This window comes from Grampus griseus (genome assembly GCF_964374135.1).
Source record: "Grampus griseus genome assembly, chromosome: 10".
Lineage (NCBI taxonomy): Eukaryota > Metazoa > Chordata > Mammalia > Artiodactyla > Delphinidae > Grampus > Grampus griseus.
The window spans coordinates 26,928,980-26,939,752 of record NC_139004.1 but is presented as its reverse complement, the minus strand read 5'-3'; positions in this window follow the sequence as shown (position 1 = coordinate 26,939,752).

Here is a 10,773-nt window from a genome sequence, read left to right as displayed (position 1 = left end):
ATGTCAATCCCAATCTCCCAATTTATCCCTCCCCCAACTTTTCCCCTTGGTAACCGTAAGTTTGTTTTCTACATCTGTGACTCTATTTCAGTTTTGTAAATAGGTTCATTTGTACCATTTTTTAGATTCCACATATAAGTGATATCATATGATACCTGTATTTCTCTGTCTGACTTACTTCGCTCAGTATGACAATCTCTAGGTCCATCCATGTTGCTGCAAGTGGCATTATTTCTAGTGTCTAGTCTCTAATGTAACTTTAATTCAGCAGAAACTTGCTGCTAATTGTACGACAGGCACTGAGCTGGGCCCTCTAGGAGACACAAAAGTAAGCAAAGTATAGAAGGGGTCTATTAACTTCCTTGAGGAAGTTAATCTAGTTGGGAAGACAGGAATGTAAGCAAGTGATCGTATAAAAACAGATAAGTAATGTAAGTGTTCGTAAAAGTATTGGGGAACATAAATAAGGCAGCAATTCATTTTGTCTTGGCCCAAGAACACTACTAGCACATGAAATGCTATGGATGGAGGCATTAAAAAAATAAATAGGCTTTACCAGTAAAACAGAAAGAGGGACTAGCATAAGGCTTGGAAGCACACGGCATATTTGAGGAATAGCAATTCGTTAAGTAAAGCTGGGAGAAATGGGGAGGGACCAGGTGTGGGGTATCTGGTGATAAAGCTGTAATGGTAGCTGGGCTGGATTATAAAGGGTCTTGCATTCAGTATTAAGAATGCTGCAGGGCTTCCCTGGTGGCGCAGTGGTTGAGGGTCTGCCTGCCGATGCAGGGGACACGGGTTCGGGCCCCGGTCCGGGAAGGTCCCACATGCCGTGGAGCGGCTGGGCCCGTGAGCCATGGCCGCTGAGCCTGTGCGTCCGGAGCCTGTGCCCTGCAGCAGGAGAGGCCACAACAGTGAGAGGCCCGTGTACCGCAAAAAGAATTAAAAAAGGAAAATTAAAAAAAAAAAAAAAAGAAGAATGCTGCATATATACAATGGAATATTACTCAGCCATAAAAAATAACAAAATAATGCCATTTGCAGTGACACGGAAGGACCTAGAGATTATCGTGCTGAGTGAAAGACGGCACCACAGGAGTGGATTCAGATGGTTAACTTCGGGGACACACATGTATGTCCTCCACTGTGGTTTCGGTTTTGCAGTGGCCCAAAGGGTGCTCGTGATAATTCCAACAGATCATAAAGGCAAAGTACTAATGCTGATAAACTCTACACAAGGTTGTAGAAAACCAAGTAACAGGGAATTCCTTGGCGGTCCAGTGGTTAGGACTCTGAGCTTCCACTGCAGGGGGCCTGAATTCCATGTTTGATCCTTGGTCAAGGAACTACGATCCCATATGTATCTAGTGAAGAAAAGGTTTTTCCTGTCCCCAAAAAGGCTCTTTCCACCTCTCAGGGCTCTAGCTGGGGGGCCCTGTCTTTCCTCATCATCCTACATGGCTGTGGAATTATTTCCCAGAATATTACCACCGAGCTGGGTTACAGGACCAGAGTGAGCTCCAGCACGCCCAAAGCAGCTGTCTGAGGTGTAGGCCCTTGTCTTAAGCCAAGGGTTCTTAACATTTCTGTGCTATGCACACTTTGGCAGTTTGTTGAAGCCTCTGAATTCCTTCTCGAAATATTTCTTAAGTGTACAAAATAACATGCATAGAATTATCAAGTTAACCAGTTGCATTGAAATTCATTGATCAAAATATAATAAAGTCCAAAAGTCTGATGTAGATGCGTCTTCATAATATAGAAAATAACAAGATCTAGTGGCATTTCTAATAACTAGTATAACTTCAAAGTAGGAGTATGAGTATAAACAATTTTTACTCATTATTTTAAGATATTTGGAACAAGAATAATATGAGAGAAAATTATTTGGGATTTCTATTGGTGACAAAGTCATAAAACTACTAATGGAAATACTGAATTTCAATTAAATGCACTTTTTTTCCTACTCAAGTATATGGACCACCTGAACTCTATCCATGGAACCCTGGTTAAAAATGTCTGTTTTGGGGACTTCCCTGGTGGCACAGTGGTTAAGAATCCGCCTGCCAATGCAGGAGGGCATGGGTTTGAGCTCTGGTCTGGGAAGATCCCACATGCCACAGAGCAACTAAGCTCGTGCATCACAACTACTGAGCCTGCGCTCTAGAGCCCGCGAGCCACAACTACTGAGCCCACGTGCTAAAACTACTGAAGCCCGCGCCTAGAGCCCGTGCTCCGCAACAAGAGAAGCCACCGCAATGAGAAGCCTGCGCACCACAATGAAGAGTAACTCCTGCTCACCACAACTAGAGAAAGCCCGCGCCGCAACAAAGACCCAAAGCAGCCAAAAACAAAAAAAGTCTGTTTTAAATATGGCCTTACTTCCCCTTTGTTTCAATGTAATTTTACCTCAGGAATCTCCTCATCATTTCTTGTTCTTGGTAATTCTCATGGACACCTTAGTTTATAGCAATAAATCTCCTTAACTCTACATCCCAGGGACAATTAGAGGAATATTAGTCAAAATCTTCCTAGGAGATCCTGTGCACCTTAGAAAAGTTAATTCAACACCCCTCATATGATCGGCGTTGCATAAGAAGAGCTAGAGGACCTGTGAAATGATGCTTAACAAAGACAGTAAAGCTAACTTTGCCAAGTAGAACGCTATAGACAGATAATAAACTTGAGGCTCAGAGAGTTTAAGCAACTTGCTCAAGGTTGCACAGCAGGTAGAAGGCAGAGCGTGGCCAAACATGTCTGTCCAATTTCCTAAATTTAACGTCTTTCAGCTATACCATTTCATTTTCTATGTAAGATAATTTAGGTTCCTGCTGATCTCAAGGTACTGAAAAATGTCAAAGAATCTTCTGAAATATTAAAGGAAGACATTTCTAATTTTAGCTCTGTCTTCTGTTTATTATATTTTATTTTACTTTAATTTGGAAGGTACTATCAAATTAAGATAGACGTCAACTTTCTTACTTGGGGCACTCTTTTCCCCAGTGAGGACATCTAGATAATGGAGAATATTTTATGTTTGCATATAGTTATTCGACAGATGTCCCCAAACTTTGTCCCTGATACATAATGGCTTTATTGCAGAATACTAAAAATTGCTATGAACTTCAAACTTTGCACTGAGAAAAAAAAATATACCCTATGTACTTTTCAAATCAAAAGATATGAAAACTACATTTCTATTCTGTTGAGGACTGTTATACATTTATATTATATATTTAAAATATAATTCTATATTTATTTAAATGTAGTTTTTACTATGGAAAGTGTGGGGATCACTAACATGTATTTACCCCTGCCTGTTAAATGGATGAATCTCACCAACCAATGGTCAGGTACAAAGAATCTTCAAGTCTGATCATTACTATGGGTTAAGTGTTGAGCCATAGTTGACATTCTATAAAAACATCCCCTTTTTAAGGAGGTCACTCCTTGCTACCTCAAAAATTTTCAGTCTAGGGCTTCCCTGGTGGCGCAGTGGTTGAGAGTCCACCTGCCGATGCAGGGGACACGGGTTCGTGCCCCGGTCCGGGAAGATCCCACATGCCGCGGAGCGGCTGGGCCCATGAGCCATGGCCGCTGAGCCTGCGCGTCCGGAGCCTGTGCTCTGCAACGGGAGAGGCCACAACACTGAGAGGCCCGCGTACCGAAAAAACAAAACAAAACAAAAAACAAACAAACTAAAAAGCTAACAGTGGCAAATGTATGGGGCAGTTTGGGGGAAAATTTTGAAACCTTGGTATAAGGACAATAAATTGGAAAAATGAAGGCATACTATTTAAATAATAAAGTCACTAAAGTGTTTATATCCTATCAACATTAGGAAGCAGAAGAGATTTTTAAAGTTTTTATTTTGAATAATTTTAGGTTTAGAATAATAACTTAAGATTTATCTCTATTGCAAAGGTAACAGAGAGTTCCTTATTACCCTCCATTCAGTTTTTTTCTAATGTTGACATCTAACATCGTCATAGTACAATGATCAAAACCAGGAAATTAACATTGGTACAATACTATTAGCTCCAGACTTTTTTGCTAGTGTCCTTTTTCTGTTCCAGGGTTCAATCCGCAGTCCCATATTGCATTTAGTCATCTTAGACTCTGATGGTTTCGAAGAGTACTGCTCAGATATTTTGCAGAATGTTCCTCAAATTGGGTTTGCCTGATGTTTTCTCATGATTAGACTGGGGTTATGGATTTTAGGGTTAACTACTCCAGAGGTGAACTGCCCTTCTCCTCCTATCATATCACGAAGTATGAGATATGGATATGTTTTATCACTGGTGATGTTAACCTTGGTTACTTGGTTAAGGTGGAGAAGAGTTTTAATGTTGAAAAATATTCATTCTCCACAGTCTTGCCAAGAAAGGATTAGGTCCCAAACATGTTTCCCTAAATTCACTCATAATAAAATGCAGTAGCTGCAATTCCACTGTACAAAATTAAAATAAAGAACAAAAGAGAAGGAGATGATAGTAGAGGAGAAAGGTGGGGACAGAAACTTGTATCTGGGTTCCAGGGAGATCCCGCCTGATTAGGGTCCTGGCCGTTGGGCCCAAGGGAGGGTACAGCTAAAATGAAAGGGAAGTCGTATAAACCAGGCACGGTCTTGAGCAAGCTGCTTTCCAAAGATAAGGTTAGAACTGAAGGGCCTCCCAGAAAGTATGGCAGAACTTTTTTTTTTTCCTCCCGGAACTTGCTTCTTTCCCCATTGCGTTTTATCAAGGTGCATCAGCATACTGGTAGCTGCCAGGCTGTTTACACAAGTTATTATCCTTGAGACAGTCCATCAAGGTAGGTTTGTTTCTTATTGTCATTGTACAAATGGGAAAACCAAGAAACTAAATCACTCCCAAAATCTAACAGCACCTAGAAAAGTTCCAGGACTCAATTAAAATGCAAGTCTGTCTGACTCTGACACTGTTGCTCTTTTTCTTGGGCTAATTGTCGTTGGCGCTCTTTTACTAAGTCTTTCAGGTATTACTTACCCTAATGAGAATGATTTTAGAGGCCTAGAGGAGATGAAAGCTGGAATGGAGTGGGTTGAGGAGAAAAATGGGAAAGTCTAAATGAAGGAATTAACAAAGACAACAATGTGAAATTTTCCTGTGAAGGAAAAAAAATAGCTTTTCGTGTGAGCAAAAGGAGTTGGGCTCCAGAGCTTGGGTTCTATGGTTGGCCTTGGGTGGAGCAAGGACAGTTTTTCCATTTGAACAGGAGGGAAAAAGGTAAATAAATATATGTACATATGCCTGATGGATACCATTTTTTCCAGTATTATAAGAAAGAAGGTCTTTAGATAAAGAAAACACGTTTTGTTCTTTTTGATTTTGCCAAACAATATTTCACATGACTTTTCCTTCTTTGCACATGAATGATTTTTACTGGCCATGGTATCCCATTCTCTAGATCAGAAGTCTGTACCAATACTATATTAAAGAAAAAAATGAAGAATATGTGACAGAGATCTTATGTGGCTCACAAATCCTAAAAATTTTACTATCTTGACCTTTACAAAAAGAGTTCATCAAATAGAGAACAGACTTGTGGTTGCCAAGGGGGAGAAGGGCGGAGGGGGCGGGAGGGAAGGATTGGGAGCTTGGGATTAGCATATGCAAACTATTATATAGAGAATGGACAAACAACAAGATTCTACCTTATAGAGCAGGGAACCATATTCAATATCCTGTGATAAACCAAAATGGAAAAGAGTATGAAAAAAGTATATATATATATGTATAACTGAGTCACTTTGCTGTACAGCAGAAATTAACACAACATTGTAAATCAGCTAGACTTCAATAAAATTAAAAAAAAATTTGTTGACTCCTCCTGTAGACATACCATAAGGTCTTTACTCAGTTCCTTCCTGATGTAGATTTAAGCACATAGGCTATTTTCAGCCTTTTAAAAAATTTTTTATGATTCCACGCAATACTGCAATCATATCATTTTGTTTGGACATTTTCACACACATAAAGTAAATATAGCTATTGAAGAGTTTCCCAGAAGTGAAGTTGCTGATCAAAGAATATGTGCATTTAAAAAATCATCAAATTGTCCTCAAATTTGCATTAATGTGTACTCCCATAAGAAAGTGATTGCTTTCTTCCCTTACCCTGGGTACTATTAAACTTTAAATTCTCATCAATGTGATACATGAAAAATGTTAAGTTTTCATTCTTTATATCTGTATATAAAGCCAGGCCTCCTTACATATGTTATTGGTGATTGTATTTATTTGTTTATCATCTGATAAGGACTTCTGCCTACCTTTCTATTGGATTTTCTTATTTATGTTGTTTTGCAGTAAGACTCGGCAAGTTGCAGAAATTATCCCTCTGATGGTCACATAATTGTTTTAGGTATCCCTTGTCTTTTCTCATATTATTTTTTTATTATCGAGTTATGCAATTAATGTTCCTTGTTCTTTCCTTTCTTCCTTCTTTCCTTCCTTTCTTTTGTACATTAGTTTGACTTGACCCCACTGATGACTTTCATGTTGCCTTTGAGTTTGTTATCCTCTCCAGCTCTAGTTCAACCTAAAACTTGGCAAGTCAGCATCCTAACTCACAACTCCACGTTGCCAATAAAAAAGCTAAATCAAATGTGCATCCCTGATAATAATGATGACCTCCTGTCCTGGAGTTCTTTATATTTAGAAAACATTATAAAACCTGCCCACATTGTTTTAAGATGTTGACGAGATCCATACCTTCCATGAAGTCAGGCTTTCCCAATGCAACTAATCAGTACATATGGGACATAGTAGATCCTCAGTATATATTTAATATATTTTTGAATGAAAGACTATCTTTTTTTTTCACCAGAGATATGCATAATGGTGTTGGATATTCAGTTGGATATTCAATTATAAATATAATTATGTATATCAGTGCTCAGAGTTGCCTTTTAACTTCAATGTTCTTGTTCGATCAAATAAATATATTGTGGTACGTTCCTTTATGCTACATTTTTAGACACTGTTACTTTCTCTTTCAATTTTATAGGCACCAAACAACCAATATATCAACTTAACATTTTAAAACAATAAACATCATGTTAAGGAGAGAGAGAGGACTTGGGAATCAACTAAACTTTCAATATTCCTTTATGTATGTTTCTTCCTTGTATTTACTATATTTCAAAGGGAAGCTGGCTCTTATTTCCTCTTCCCCACAGAAACAGTAGTGATGGTCCATGTTTACCAAAAAGGTGGAGCCGACACTATTCCCTTCTCTTTTTTTTTGTTAAATTAGAGAGCAGGTAGTGTTCTTTCATGTACAATTTTAGCAAGAAGTACATTAAGGAATTCTTTGGCAACACATCCTTCTTGGTAAAGAACCCTTTGGCTTCTGAAAAAATCTGTGTCAGTCTCACAAAACACATTCCTGTAGCAATTAATGAGTTATTTTTTCATTCATTTACTTATTTGTTCATGTATCCATTTATTAAATTGTTACTTGGTAGCTAATGTTGAGCAGAGTACTGGGTGTGGGTTACTGAACAGAGTTCTAGTTAAATATAGACCAAATTTAACAATGAATAAAGATGTACTTGAGGAAATGTCAAGGAATCAAAGCAGATAATCTTTTGAGGGATTGATACTGAAATAGGTAATGAAGGCAAATATGATTATGGTAGAGAGGTAAGCAATGATGATATTTAAGAATAAGTGTAGTTTTAGTGAGACACTTACTAAAATTGGACTCAGGGAACCTGGGTTTAGAATCAATGTTAGACCTGTAACTTGTACTAATTACTTCTGTAACCTCTTTCAGGGTTTCAGTGTTCTCATCTCGAAAAAGAGTGTAGGCCATAGAACCTCTGAAGGTCCTTTTCAGCTCTGGCTCTTCATATTTGCAGGGTGAATATACCAAAAAATCCATCCGGAATTTAAAAATAAAAATAATAACATAAGAAATGGAAAAGGAGGGCTTCCCTGGTGGAGCAGTGGTTGAGAGTCCACCTGCCGATGCAGGGGACACGGGTTCGTGCCCCGGTCCGGGAAGATCCCATGTGCCGTGGAGAGGCTGGGCCCGTGAGCCATGGCCGCTGAGCCTGCGCGTCCGGAGCCTGTGCTCCGCAACGGGAGAGGCCACAACAGGGAGAGGCCCGCGTACCGCAAAAAAAAAAAAAATAGAAAAGGAGTTTAGAAACAACTTAACACGACAAACATCCCCTGAACATCAAATATTGTTCTACAGGGTGCTGAGTGTTTAGGGGACATAAGAGAAAAGTCGTCCATAACTCCAAGGAGCTTGTATAACCTGATTGGGTTGATAAGTCAAATATTTTAAATATAAGAAGATAAGAAAAATATTTTAAATCATAGGAATTTCCCACAGGTTAATATCAAGCTTTCAAGATTTTCTGGTTCCTTCCACTTGTCATGTCAGTCACCTTATACGGCTCCTCCTTCCTCATCATTTTTCAGGGTTAACTGATAGCTATCAACTGACAGTAATTTCACGATCATTTTCAAAAGGTTTTCAATATTCCCCAAGCATCTGTATGATCCTTTTCTGTCTCCTTAGAGATGGAATTATTCCTTTCCTCCTTCAGGTAATTGCACAGGCATAGAGAATTTAAAGATTCATTTCTTTGATTGAAAAAAATGATAGGAGTTACACAGTAATCTGTCTCTCTGACATTCATTTACATTATACTCTTCAGTCCTTTCTGCTGCTTCTCCTGTTTTGACACTTTTGGTGAACGTTTATATCTTATTTTCCAAGCTTCCGCATAATCTGGGATTTAGCACATCCCTTCATTCACTTCCTAGGAATCTAATCTAATATCATGACTGTAGGTATCAACTATACAGAGATGATTTCCAAATTTTTATTTCCTTTCTAGACTGAATCCCAGACTCATATATTCAACTGCCACTCCATACCTCCACTCATGATATGCGCCAAACAAAAACCAGATTTTCTTCCCAAACCTGTGCTCCTTGTCATATCACAGTAACCTATTTTCTTTTATTTTTTTTGCCTTTTCCTTTTTTTTCCTTCCTTCCTCCCTCCCTGCATCTTTTTTTAAAAAATTGAAGCATAACTAATATACAATAAATGCACAAAATCTTAAGGGTATATAGCCAATTTAATTTTTACATAGGTGTATAGCTATGAAACTAGCTATACTAATTCCAGAAGTCTCCTTCATGCCCGCACCCAGCCTAATTAGTTCTCTTCAAGTTTTAATTTATTTCCTGTCACCTTTTTTATAACTATAGAACAGGTTTTTAAGATAATAGAAATGGAAGTCAATAGGCTTGAGTCATGATGTAATTTTATAAAGTTCTAAGGAGGTATTCCATGCCTGACTACCATTGAACTGTTAATACAAGTCTTAAATGTCACATTGTCAAAAATAAACACATCTCCATAAATATAGAACAAAGAACCTAAGAACTTTGTATAAAACTTTATTTCATTTCCCATTAAATCCTCTGTCTGAATGCATTTTTAATCCAAACTGTCAATTAATTTCAGTCTAGATCAGGAAACAGCATTGTGTATTCCCTAAAAGCGTGACGGTTGAGTCTGTGCTCTGATGTTGGGTAGCAGTCCATATCAGGACAAAATACTTAACCCTCCTGTCCCTGTTCACTCACCTGCAAAATGCAGACAAAAGACTATTGTGAGGATAAAGTGCAAAAAATGAATGTAAAAGAATCAGCATATCACCTGGAATGTAGAATGTTTTCTAATTAACTTTGGTAGCACTAAGGTGAAACAGAGAAGTAAATTAGAATTTACTGAGCACCATTAGTCTCTCTTACTCCTAAATATCTTACATGTGTTATTTCACTTACAAAAGAGAAACAGTATCTCAATTTGAAATAGCGAAATCAGCACCTGATGACATTTAAATATTCTATATATAGATCCAGAGTACATTTTATAATCGTATTTCCCAGTACTAGGGGGTTTGGTTTTAAGACAGTTTCCATCAATTGTTTTCATGTATGTGTGTGCATGTATGTGACAGGGAAGAGGGTGTTCCCTTCTGCCTGCTATTGAAAGAGCCATAAACCCTACACTTTTCACCCAACTGCTACTGGGTGCCCCCAGGGATTTTCTCATGTGTGCTAACAGATCCTGTTACCTCCCCCATAGCATCTGCTCTTTATCTACTCTTCTACCCCACCTTCTTTCACAGATCTGGGACTCTAAGGATTCTGATGCTTGGGGACTCTCAGTGAACATGTTTCCAATAGCTCCAGATCTCAAAGATGAGGTTGTCTTCTGGACGCCACTGAAGTGACCGCTCATCAGCTACTACCGTCTTTGTTGCTGGCTGCCAACGTTGCCGGGATAAGGATTAATGCTTCATGTGGCCAACGTGAAACCGTTTTTTCCTGGAACTTTTTTTTTTTAATTTCTAATTAGCATCACATCGATTTAAATTTATTTATGTATTTTATATTTTGGCTGCATTGGGTCTTCATTGCTGCACATGGGCTTTCTCTAGTTGTGGCGAGCGGGCCTGCTCTTCGTTGCGGTGCGCGGGCTTCTCATTGCGGTGGCTTCTCTTGTTGCGGAGCACGGGCTCTAGGTGCACGGGCTTCTGTAGTTGTGGCACGTGGGCTCAGTAGTTCTGGTTCGTAGGCTCTAGAGCCCAGGCTTGGTAGTTGTAGCGCCCGGGCTTACCCATGTCCCCTGCATAGGCAGGCAGATTCTTAACCACTGCACCACCAGGGAAGTCCCTGGAACTTTCTTTAACTCAAAGCCACTATGTGTTTCATTT